We start from the raw sequence: 12637 nt of genomic DNA, 5'->3' as shown, positions 1-12637 counted from the left end.
GATTAAGACCTCGCAAATTCGTTTCATTAATTGTTTTTATAAATTTTGATTTCAATTACTCAATTACTGCATTCATTTGAAATGAAAAACGAAAATGAAATGGAAAGCCGATGGGTCAAGAAATAGCAGCACAAATTTCCCTTTAACTATATAATCAGCTTTAATAAATTCCAGCAAGCGCTGAAAATCACAATAATCAGCATGTGCATTAACGCTTAATTGCATACAAAATATGAGTAGAATTTATGAGTGCTGCGGCAGTACAATTTCAGTTCGATTCAATCAGCGGATGCCATACAATTTTGTCATAAATTATGCGGCTCGTTGCACTAAATCAAGCAAGGAAGCAGGGGAGGGCGGAGGGCGGGCTTGGATAAAATGCAAAAACTAATTAACACTTTTATTGCGGCTTCAATTATGCTAAAAATGCACAAATTGTTGGAAAATCACGCCCCTAATTGCCCATCGCCGGCAACAATGAGGTGGAGATACTAAAGTTGATTGCCTCAGGTCATGGCAGTTGGGTTTAAACTAGTGGCCAACTGTGGCTTATTTATTTCCACGTGGCATAGCAAAAATTTCGCTTTTTAATAAATTGTGCGAACAAAGAAATGTGCAAAAATCTAAGAGGTTTCCCCTGCAAGCACACACAAACACACACAATGGGGCGACACCTGCTGTTTAGGCTATAATTTATCATGGACCTGCTTAAACGCACATCCATTATCAGAGTGTTAGCCAGCCTCGAAACTCCCAGCTCTGCGCTGCAGATCGGAGCCAGGAGAACCTGGGATCTGGGGATCTGGGCATCTGGGGCTCTGGGTGTCTTGGAACCCGGTCTTGCCTTTCCTCTGCCCATTGAGCGTCTTTTAAGCCTTTAATTGAACAATTTGTAACAATCATGCGCACAAAATAGCGCAACAATTTGGCTTAAATAGTTTTCAATGAAGATGCAACTGGCGAAAATTAATATCCTCGATTAAAGTGCAAGTGTGGCCCACCAAACAGAACAATAAGCGATGGACTCAGAGGGGTGTAATGGCTATATTTGGAGAGTGGAAACTGTTTTCCCATGGCATTGCTGGGAAATCGTTTGCGGAATTTGAGTTTTAATGGGAAAACATGGTTGAAATGTGGGTTTCTTTCTAATTTTAATATTGTGTACTAGGTAGGTTAGCTTTAGACTAGAAGGATGGGAATGAGGATAGCAAATATTAAATAATTAAATGGTATAAATTAGGAATTTAATGCTAAAAAAATGTATTCATTGACTAATCCTTGTGGTTGGTGGATTTCTAAACGCAACTGCATCATAAATATTCAAGTTACTTAAAGGTTTGGTAGAAAAATCTTAAAGTTTTGGCTTAGATCAGTCTTTAAATCCGAATGTAAGTAATAGCAATAAAAGTCTTTAAGTCGCATTAAATGTGCCTGCTTGCTGCCGCCGACCAATTAAAAAGTAGATGCCAACCCAAATACTTTCTCTCGGTTTTTATATAGTTGTTTTTCAATCTCACAGAACTTCCCACAGCCAACAATTACAATCTCTGTAGATCATCAAAAAGTAGACTTTGTTGCCTTTGGCTATAAGTAGCACAATCAGCCCATGAAATTTGAGCGCCAATCCGCAAGAATCCTCCTCGCCTTCAATCCTCATCATCATCCGTGGCTGTAACAGCAAACTGCATCAGCACCATTCTGATCCAGGCTAGTAATCAGCACCCAAGAACAGCCAGAAAGAACGCTCTTGGAACCGGAGGTGGATCTTTACACTGCAAACAATACACGCCGCTCTCCAGCTGCCCAACCAAAGTTCGATTTTTTATAAATAACATTTTTTTCATCTACATTTTCTTCAGAACGCATCTCTGTTTAATCTTGAACACAAAACTGTCTTTCCTTGTGTATGGCAGCTTATACAGAAAGATGCTTATCAGTCGCAGACAGGAGACGAGAGATAGGAGACAGGAGACCGAAGACTGAAGACTGAAGACTGCAGACTGCAGACCGGCGACCGTTGACTGCAGTTTGGCATGTCAACTGGGCAAGAGGACCTGCACCAATTTATGATCGACAGGGGACCAAAACAAGCGAGCAGCAAGTTTTGAAGAAACTAGACTGAATAGGAAACACTCTTGGGAATAGGTAACACCTTGAACGAATATGGCAAGTATAATAGAAATACAATAGTAATGAAATGATCCAAAACTGGAGTACTTATAAACAGTAAAGCAACTACTTGATTTGGGGAAAACTAGGTTACTCAACGACAATTTCTATAATAATAATATCATGCTCAAGGAAATGCATGGTGCCTGTAGGTGAGTGTATCGAAATGAAACCAGGATCCCGCCGAAACAGCGGCAATGGGGTGTTGGCATACGAAAATGATAAATTCTCATCAAAAAATATTTCACACTGCGGGATATCATCGGGCTAAGATCAAGATCAGTGCACTGCAGCGAAAGGAGACGCCACGAAAATACAACAAAATAAAGAAGACAGCATAACAGCAGCAGCGCCATGAAAAAATGCCACAAATATTTCGAAATTATTAAAGATCATGCAAAGACCAAGGAGGTTTTTGAAAAACACGCGCCCATTTTGGCTTAATTAGTGAAACAAGCCCGGCCACTGCGACTTGGACACGATCTGGGCACTCCTCGCCCCCTCGCCCCCTCTCCCCCTCCCCCTCTTAGCCGAGAAGATGGAGCACCTCTAAGTCGATTCGATCTTGATCTCTTAAATATCGCTCGGCTAATTAAAATTTATATATTTTAGAGGCGCATAGTTTCTCGTTTGAGAGCGTCAACTTCCCCGATCTTTTGCCTTGCGTGTTTTCACCGACTGAACCCATAAATCTCACTGATAATATGATTTTATTAACTTTTAAATAGGCAAAACATTTGGCGCCTGTGCTTGACTCACCGAAAATAAACCAAAACGAAAAAACAAAAAAGAAAAAGCGAAATCCATTTTAAACGGAATTCATTTAAAACTGAAGTCGTTTTGACAACCAAATTAGAGTACATACTGGGTTATTTGTTTTTGCTCCATACGATATTATATCTTCGATCTTTTTCATCTCTTTTTCGCTTGCATGTTTATCGGCTTTTGGAATACACGTATGTGTCCGCAAATGCGGTTGAATTAATTAAGTATGCAAATATGGTTTTTAGGAGCTCCGCTTTTTGCGGTACTTGCCACGCACCGGCGATCAAACGGAATCTGGGCCTCCGATGAAATATATTATATATTTAAGCCTGAATACACACGGAAATTCCTTGTGGCGTTATTTTTATGAGGTGAGCTCATAATTTTCGCTGTTTGCTGTTTGCATAAAATCCACACCAATCCGAATGGGCCTTTGGGTCAAACCCGAAAGTGATTAGCGGTTAGTCTTGCCCTTTTTATTAAGTAGCTGTGGCTAACAGATCACCTTTATACGAAAATGAACATGAAGAATTCGAGTATCAGATAGCTGTTATGTCATGGAGCAGGAACCAAATTTATTTTGTGTCGGCGGAACTTTTCATTTGGCACAGAAGACACAAAGTTGCACGCACAACCCGATGGCCAATTGCACCCCGCCCAAACTGTTGACATGTGTCAATTATAAATGTCTCAACTTCCAAATAAAACCGCATGGGACATGCTTGGATTAAACAGCTAATGACAAGCATAGCCAAAGGCAAAAAAGTCAGAAATGGCAATAAAGCGCGGCTGGTCGAGGACAAAAAGAAGATCTTCGCCCCAAAATAATAAAAACATGTGAAATATGTTCGGGCAGCGCTACGATGCGCCTATGCCGATTTTCAGATTTTATAGCCTATTAAAAAGGCTGAATCATTAAGCGCTCTTCGTTTTGTTTTCTTCCCGGCCGGGAAAAGATTCACCCAGCGCAGCATCTGCGCAGAGTCCACGCGAGATTCGCCAGCCAACTCCACCGCATCCTAATTGATGTTAGTTCATAATTTTCCTTTGGAAAATGTAGCAATTAATTGCCGGGCCAATAAAACGCGTCGATGCCCCACTGTGCCAACGACGTACATTGCGCAAAAGCCCCCGGAGCCCCCGGAGCCCCCGAAGCCCCCAAAACCCCCCAGCGATCAGAGGGCCAATAAAAGTTTACAAGACAAAAGCCAAAGCACGTCATCCCGAAAAATGGCTTTAAAGTGCCCAAACAAAACCATCAGGAGAAAACAATTTGGTCAGCGAAAGAAATACGCTGATGGAACTTGAAACCCTTGCTAGATTCGCCCCTTGGATGCTCTTTGAATGTGGGAAATTACGCGAAAACCGTAAGTGCAGTTTGCAGTGCTTTGCTTTTCATTTACATTCTTTATGATAGTGGCCATAAAGCGTTGGCATTTGGTGGATCCATTGGCATATGTAGTGCCATCCACTCCCATGTAACACTTAAATGCTTTGGGGCCTTAAATTGTTGCAGGCATTTGGCATTCGAAAGGGGTATGTCTCAACCTAGAAATTCCCCGCATTTTGGGGATGGGTAAACTCACACTCGTAAGATCAACGCACAAATCGAACAAGTTGATGTCAGGCGTAATCCAAGTGGACTGCAGTCAACGCACAATAGTGTCACTAGTGTGAAACAGACTCCCTGCCACAAATCGCACATATCACAAATCGTTAGATAAGCCAAAGGAGGTGTGCTAATAGCTCACCAGATCCCGGTTCCTTCCGCTCCCCCGCCGCCTGGCCATATGTGTATACTCGTACTCGGTTAGGTGGAGAATAGACCGCCAACGGATCGACCCACCGCTGCTTCTACTAGATCAGCTTCTTGCGAGGTGATTTATTGAAAATTAAATTTTTCACCAGCAGAGGTCGAGCGATGCTAAAAAATAAATAATCGCCAAGGCAACTGCCACTAAAGTTTGCAGGCGGCAGCAAGTTAATTATGACTGCGGTTAGCCAGGCTAAAATATAGTGGTGAGTGTGTTGGCCGAGGGAGGGGTAAGGGAAGGGGGTGGTGCTGGTGCACCATGGTGGCTCGGGATATGGAGATGGAGAGTTCCACAAACAAGTGCGCCAGGTTGTTTTGCTGTTAATTAGTCTTACGTGATGAAATTTCATAGCTGATGGGTGGTGCCCGCAAATGGCGACTGCTCATCTCTTTCTATTCGAGTCTGTCCTGCTTGCTCACTCCCCGTCTGCCAAATCAGTCCCTCTCTTTCTGCGGCTTACTTAACCCCGAATGGAAAATCAATTTCCAGGCCGCAATTCAAATTAAAGGGAAAATTTGGGAGAAAGGTACAAAAATGTACTAGTGCTTATGAAGGGCATACTGGCCACTACAAGTATTATGGATTATTTAAAAACAATTTTCTATTTTATATTATGTCATATACGCAAATATTGAATTTCCTCAATATTCAAGCAGTTTAATGATGCATTCTGAAGTTTTTTATATTTGCATAGATGTTTAAAGTGGTAAATGGAAAGTCACAATTTAATTTAGCAATACCCCAATTAGATATGTGTATGCACACTCCCCGACCATAAAAATACCCTCTCTTTCTCTCATTACACGAACAAATTGTGCACAATTTTCACCAATTTACAATTTTATAATGCGCAATTGCTGCAAAGCGAAAAGATAGAAATACAACAGCAGAAAAACTTCATTAAAGCAAATATTGCGAATAAAATTTATGTTGCCAATTTAAATACATCGAAACAACAACACCACCAGTCGAGTGCAAAAAATAGGACGACGATCGACGATCGACGATCGATCGAAACGACAACGCGCCCATATAGACGAACTGAAAAACTGAAAAACAGAAAAGCTGAAGAGAGGAAGACCCAGGACGGGCAGCTGGAGAGGATCAGAGGGATCATGGGAGGAGCAGCAGGGATCGGGCGGCGGACGATCGATCTTGGCAGCCGCCGCTGCGTTAGATGATGCAGCAGTCGCTCCAGCAGCCAGAGCAGCAGTGCCGGAGTCACCCGAAGATCCCCCATCTGGGGCCAGGGAACCGAAGAGCAAGATAAACAAAATAAACAAAATAAATAAATAAAAGCAAAGTGGGTGCAGGGGCAGGAGCTGAAGGCGGGTGGCCACAACAAACGCAGCCACACACACGCAGCAAAAATCAGATACAGTGCAACTGAGGCGAGATAATAGATAGAATCGCTATGGAAAATATGGAATCGCAACTAAAATCATATAATATTTGCAGTTTAAACTTCAAAACTCAAGGCTCAAGGAAATGCTTCTTATTGAATTAAGCAAAACTTGAAACCGCCTGAAAATAGGTTTTTGTTAGCTTAATTATTTTTATAAATATTATTTAATTGTGTTTTCGTATGAAACTGAATTTCTAAGTTACTTAGCTTATTTACCATAATTTTCATCTTTTGAAATATGCGTTGCACGTTGGTTGCAGGTATTAATGTTCCGCTTTTTAAATAATTTCCGGGTTAAAAAGAAACTTTAGGTGTAACTTTTATCGAATACATTTTAGCAATATATTTTTTGGCATTGAAAAGAAACGAAGCGAAGCGTTTTTACCACACCGCAGCCTACTGTAAACTCGACTTGCCATCGACATCATTTGGCACATGTGAACACCGAAAAAGATGTGCCCCGACCACTGACCACTGACCACTCCCGATCCCGATCCCGTCCTGCTCCGCTCGCCGAGCGGCTCCAGCGGAGCCTCGCCGAGTTTGGAATATGCGAATCCGCTTGACCGACCGTCTGTCGAATTTCCCCGTATGGGGCGAGTCGACGGGCGGCCGATTCACCTGTCGCGTCGTTTTGTTTGCCTTTGCGCAGAGGTGGGGAAAATGGGGTCCGCAGCCTTACGCGAAAATTCCATGAATCTGATCACTTCGGTGGAAGCGTATTAGATATTTGGCATTGCGGCTTTCCACCGACTGACGTGCAGTGCCAGCAAATAGCAAAACTGAGATCCAGCAACTGAGAAACTAAGAGGTCAGCGCACACACGTGACCCCAAGTGATCGATGCAATGGCCAGCAGAGGAGTCTGTCTGCGGAAATTAAATGGATTATAATTATTATGCATGCCGCGGAGCTGGCATGGCTCACTTTTATTGTCAACCCAAGCAGCGGCCAAGAGGGCAAAGTTGCCCATCGGACCAGCGGACAGCGGACAGACCAACATGGGCCTGGAATTGATTTGGCCCGCAGCCACTATTAACAGCAACCCAGCGCTGGATGCATCTGTGGCCAAAAGCCAGTGGAATAACCCTGGAGCCGCTTTCGATGATCGGCGGCTGCAGGCGCTGCGGATGACATCAGGTGCAGCCACAGTGGGCACTGCATAAGGGCAACTGCACTCGGCGAAACATAGTAAGTAGCAGCTTTACTACTTAAGCTTTATTACTTAATGTGTATGAAATATATTTTCAAACAAGCTTCAAAATTCGAAATATCAGCAAGCTCAATTGTATCTAGTCGAATGTGGATAATATTAGTAGTTTGGAATTGACAGTATTTTCTGCCACGAATTTATATTTTTCTCTTGGTGCAGAGAGCGGCAAAAGCTTTGGCAAATTCCTGCGGACATTTTTGCTGAGCCAAAAAGACGCAGACAACGAGGCTTGTAACAACATAAACAACAGAATACTATTTGGCCTCTTGCACCTTTTTGGCATGAACAACTTTTGGTAGTGGGACGGCAGGAGGAATCTCCCCGGGATGAGCTGTGTGCGCCGCGAGAGATCTTTATTTCGGGTCGAGGCGGCGGCCGATCGACCAAGACGACAACGCCCCGAAAGGCACAATTAAAATTTCACGCTTTTTCCCTGGACTCCAGAGGGGCGCAGATGTGTAGCGTCAGGACCAAAAAGAGGCACCACCTAGGAGCCGCTAACCCCAAAAAAAAAACAGCTCCTCCATATTTGGGCCTACATTTTAGCCGGCGAACGAAAACAGTGCGGCGGCATTTTCGCTTTGAGCCAAATCCAGGAGCAGCTTTCAGTGGCGATGCACTCGCCACAAAAATGTCCTATGAAGTAGTCGGCGACTGACCAACCACAACCTCTTGAACTTACGACCACACTTTAATTTATTAAAGCGCACTTTATAACTTGTTTTGCCAAGCAAATTACAGCGACAAAAAATGCATTTTTATTCGAGCTATTCAGACTCATAAGCTTCGTTTTAAGAAGCCTGAAGCTAGGAATCAAATTGCTAGATATGTGCTTGTTTAAGTAGTATTATTCATGTTACAGCCAGTACCATGTAACCTCACCACTAATTTCTCGCACCAAGCAGTTGTATTTATTCTAAGTGTGGCAAGTTGGAGCGCTGCTGCAGCCGCCACGCGTGCAACTCGCAGTCGACGGGGAATTGCAGCGGCCCCTGAGCGCAAACACATCGAATGGAGCGGATGGAGCGGATGGAGCGGATGGAGAGGAGTGGAGGGCAGTGCCGCTCCTCCAGAAAGTGTTAATTAGCAGCGCGCGTGCTAATTACCAATGCCAGTTGTGAGTGCAGCCAATGACAGCAGCAACGGCGGGAACTGCAACATGCAGCAGCCGCAACAGCAGCAGCAACTTCAGTTGCAACTTCAGTTGCAGGCGCAACTTCAGCGGCCATAACAACAATAAGAAATGGCGGGGGAAACGGCGCCACAAATGTGTAGAGATGCATCGCACAAAATTTAAATCCATTCAATTTATACGGCATGAGATTTTAAGTTGCGAAATTCCTTTGGGCCCACGTATATTCTAAAATATTTTAAATATTAAAAGATACAATTATAAAAAGTAGCCCGATAATATTTGTGTTTTTTAAGCAGACTGTTTGCCAAATTAATTAGATTCCCAAGTTTCCTAAGCTTATTCAAGGCAGTCCCTTTGCATTCGTGCTGGAATTTAAGTAATTTCGGCTTTTAGTTATCAACAATGTTTTGCTTAAGCTTTTTTCGCAAACAAATTTACCATTTCAGCCCAAAAGAGAGCTGCACATATTTAGTCCTATGATCAGAGCTGCCAGATCAGTGAAATTAGGTAAATTTCCCTTTCTGGCTGTCTAGCAGCGCTGTTAAATAACAGCGCGGGAGAACAACATAACATAATCGGGTAGAACAATTACAGTTATGTATTTCAACAGGCAGCAAAAAACAAAATATTAAACATTTAGCAAATATAAGTTAGCGGTATAAGTTTTGATTTGAATAGTTAATTCGGGAATTTGCAACGAACCACGTTAATTGCCCACCTTTAATTGGCGAGAAATTGCCCCTAAACATTATCAGCTGATCTCATTCGGATGCGCTATCAGCGCGATATCAACTTGCTGCTAAGCAGCCCTTATCTCCTTCGAAAATACTGATGATTGGATATTTCCTTTGCTCTGAAACAGCCTTGCTTATTAGGATCTCTTACCTTTCGCGCTCTGCCGTGATATGCACGTCCGCCAACTTCACACACAATTTTCTCGACACTGATCCTTGAATTGCATGATTTTTTGGGCCTGCCTGCTGCTACGGTACCGTCCCATATACCCTCGCCGGGATTGCACCACTGCGCCATTCTGGTCAGGAGAGGCGCCACTCAATGCCACTCAGTTGGTAATCACACAGCCACCGATTTTGCGGAGTTTTAAGTTTCGTTTTAAGAAGCCTAAAGTTAGGAATCAAATTGCTAAGGAATCAATTGTTTGCCAACATTATGTTGCTGAAACATGGGTTGCGAATGCACCCCAACTTGCCGCTACGTGTTGCTAGCAACTAACTGTTAGATACATTTGCAAAGATACATTTACAAATTTTGTAAGCCTATTCAATTTGCCCAGCTCTAAACTAATTAAACAGACTAATTGGACCAGACACTATTCATTTTTTTACTTCTTCATTTCAGAAAATTTGTAGCTCTTTGCCAAAAGCTTTTTGCTTGTAAACAAACGCAATACCTCTTATCATCTTCTTCGCTAGCGATAGAAAACCAATGTTAACCTATGCATGCATGCATACATACATACATACATACATACATACATACATACATACATACATACATACATACATACATACATACATACATACATACATACATACATACATACATACATACATACATACATACATGCATACATACATACATACATACATACATACATACATACATACATACATACATACATACATACATACATACATACACCGGTACATACACCGGTACATACACCGGTACATACACCGGTACATACACCGGTACATACACCGGTACATACACTACACATACACTACACTCACTGCTCGACCGGTAAGAGAGATGACTTGAACTATTTTGCGACTCGAAATTAGAAGACATGCCTTACAGTCCTCACTAGAACCAGTTGGGAATTATAGGGCTACAAGAAAATATTTTTCCTAAGCAAATATTATAAGCGGCAATAACTATGTGTCCGACAGTAAGTTAAACATTCTTCAGGCCTTAATTGAGACAATTTTTACTACTTTGTGCAAGTAACACATACACTACATACATACATACATGCATACATACATACATACATACATACATCATACATACATACATACATACATGCATACATGCATACATACATACATATTATTTGTACTCTGGCAATTAGTGATTCTTAGGTGCGCTGGACCTGCCTTAAGAATTCAATTTTGCAATAAACACGTTGCATATGAAGTTTTTTATTTATTTAGAATATTTATTAGTGCAAATTATTAGTATACAAGTAAAACAAATGCAAACTTATGTAAATTACCAATTTTCAGTATTTATACTGAAACTACATATATTATTATTATATTTAAATGCAAATATTATTTCGTTGAATGTTTTTGTTATATTCTAATTTGATATTTTTAAAAACCTCGCAATTTTAGCATTTAACAGTTCCATCTGATTGGGGAATCAACTGGATCTGGGGATGCGTATTTTCAACTGAATTGGTAACCTTTGGACACAAGCCGCAAACCGTGAACCAGGCACAAGCGAAGTCCTTAGTTACATATGCATATCTAGCGAGTCACGCGCGCGACTACGTTCACCTCACCTCAGTGGCCGCTTAAACCTGGAGAGGCCTATGAGGATCCGCGACCTGGCAGGCACGATCGGGCTAATATGTGGTGAAGCCGCCAGATTGGAAGGCGCATTCCACGTACGGATCACTTTACGGAAGTTGCATTCTACGTGCGGATTCCGCATACCACGTGCATATCACAAAAAGGGGAAATCATGACTAATTTGAACATTTTTCCAGGAGGGCGGGTATTGACCGGAAGAAACCACCATCTAAGTATTCCACTGCATGGAGGGCTTCATCGATACGTAACGCGATGGAACGATGGTTGTGGGTGGCGCCGTCTTTGGGAAACCTGGTAGGCCATCTAGCCGATTGAATCAGCAGATATCTGCAGATATAAATATGTTAATTTTGGCTACAAAAAAGACAATTAGGCCGACTCAGCCAATAGTAAGTCGAATTAGAAGTCCTCCGGTGCAGCCTCCCCTGACTCCACCAGAATCCCTGGGAATTCCAAAAGGCGACGACCGCTGCAGTGGCTTCCAACAGTCTTTACCATTTACCGCTAGTCCTGGCGCTGAAATTTAAAGTTGGATTAGTCTTATTCTTCTTATTAATATAAACTGTTTTAAGCTAACGTCCATCATGGTTAGTCCATCCGGAGCCAAAGTCGCGAGTCCGAATTGTCGTGGTCCTGCCGGTAAATTCGGGTCGTATGTACATATGTGTGTCCGCCTTCTGTGCAGTCATAAGCACCGCCAATATCCCAGGCCATTTCTACTTACCGGCTTGTCCATTTCAAGTTGATCTCGGGAACTGATGAGGGAATTGATGTAGATGTAAATAATTGTTCGAATTAAGTAAAGTAATCCTATCAGAATGTCGCCTGGAGCGACTCCGGCTTACCTCTAAGGGGTGCTGTCCCGTAAAATCATCCTGGCATCCTCGATTGGATGGCCTCAACATTTAATAAATTCCATTGTTTACCTTTGTTTTTGGTGATTAGAGATCGTAATTGTCTAGTGTTGTAAGACGTCGATGGTTATAACAACTTAAAAAAGAATGGGGCGTCAAAATGGCGTATGGTCTCCTGGCAATTCAAGATTCCGCTGTGGCTATAAAGCATATTTTTAAGCGATGTCCTAGAATCAAAATGTAGTAATTTTGCTATTTTAGTTTTCTAGCGGCACTGTTAATTAACAGTGCAGCTTATCAGCATTTCACACCACAGAACGTCACAGCTGTGGATGCTAATCGATATAACGTCGCGTGAAATAATCGATAGGTCACAATGAGCGTATACGCTTTATCGCGTATACGCACTATAAACAAACCATTTCACAATTTTTACGAACAGTGGTACAAAGATTCGAAATCAGGAGTGCAAATAATCCTTAAAAATAAATTGTCTGCCCAATAAAAAATAAAATACAAAAAACTGCTCTTCCAGAATAATTAATCACACAATATTTAGCATGTATTAACAAATTTGATAACTGTAAGAAGCACAAGCAATATATAACAAAATACAACTTATCTAACTTAAGTAAGTAACTTAAGTACACTGTAAAATTAAGATTTAAAACGCAGGAACAGAGTAACAACGAGTAAAATGAGTATAATAAAACGTATAAGAA

The sequence above is a fragment of the Drosophila erecta genome, unplaced genomic scaffold (genome assembly GCF_003286155.1).
Source record: "Drosophila erecta strain 14021-0224.00,06,07 unplaced genomic scaffold, DereRS2 tig00000021-arrow-pilon, whole genome shotgun sequence".
NCBI classification, from domain to species: domain Eukaryota; kingdom Metazoa; phylum Arthropoda; class Insecta; order Diptera; family Drosophilidae; genus Drosophila; species Drosophila erecta.
The sequence above is the reverse complement of the archived record's forward strand: the minus strand, read 5'-3'. Positions refer to the sequence as shown.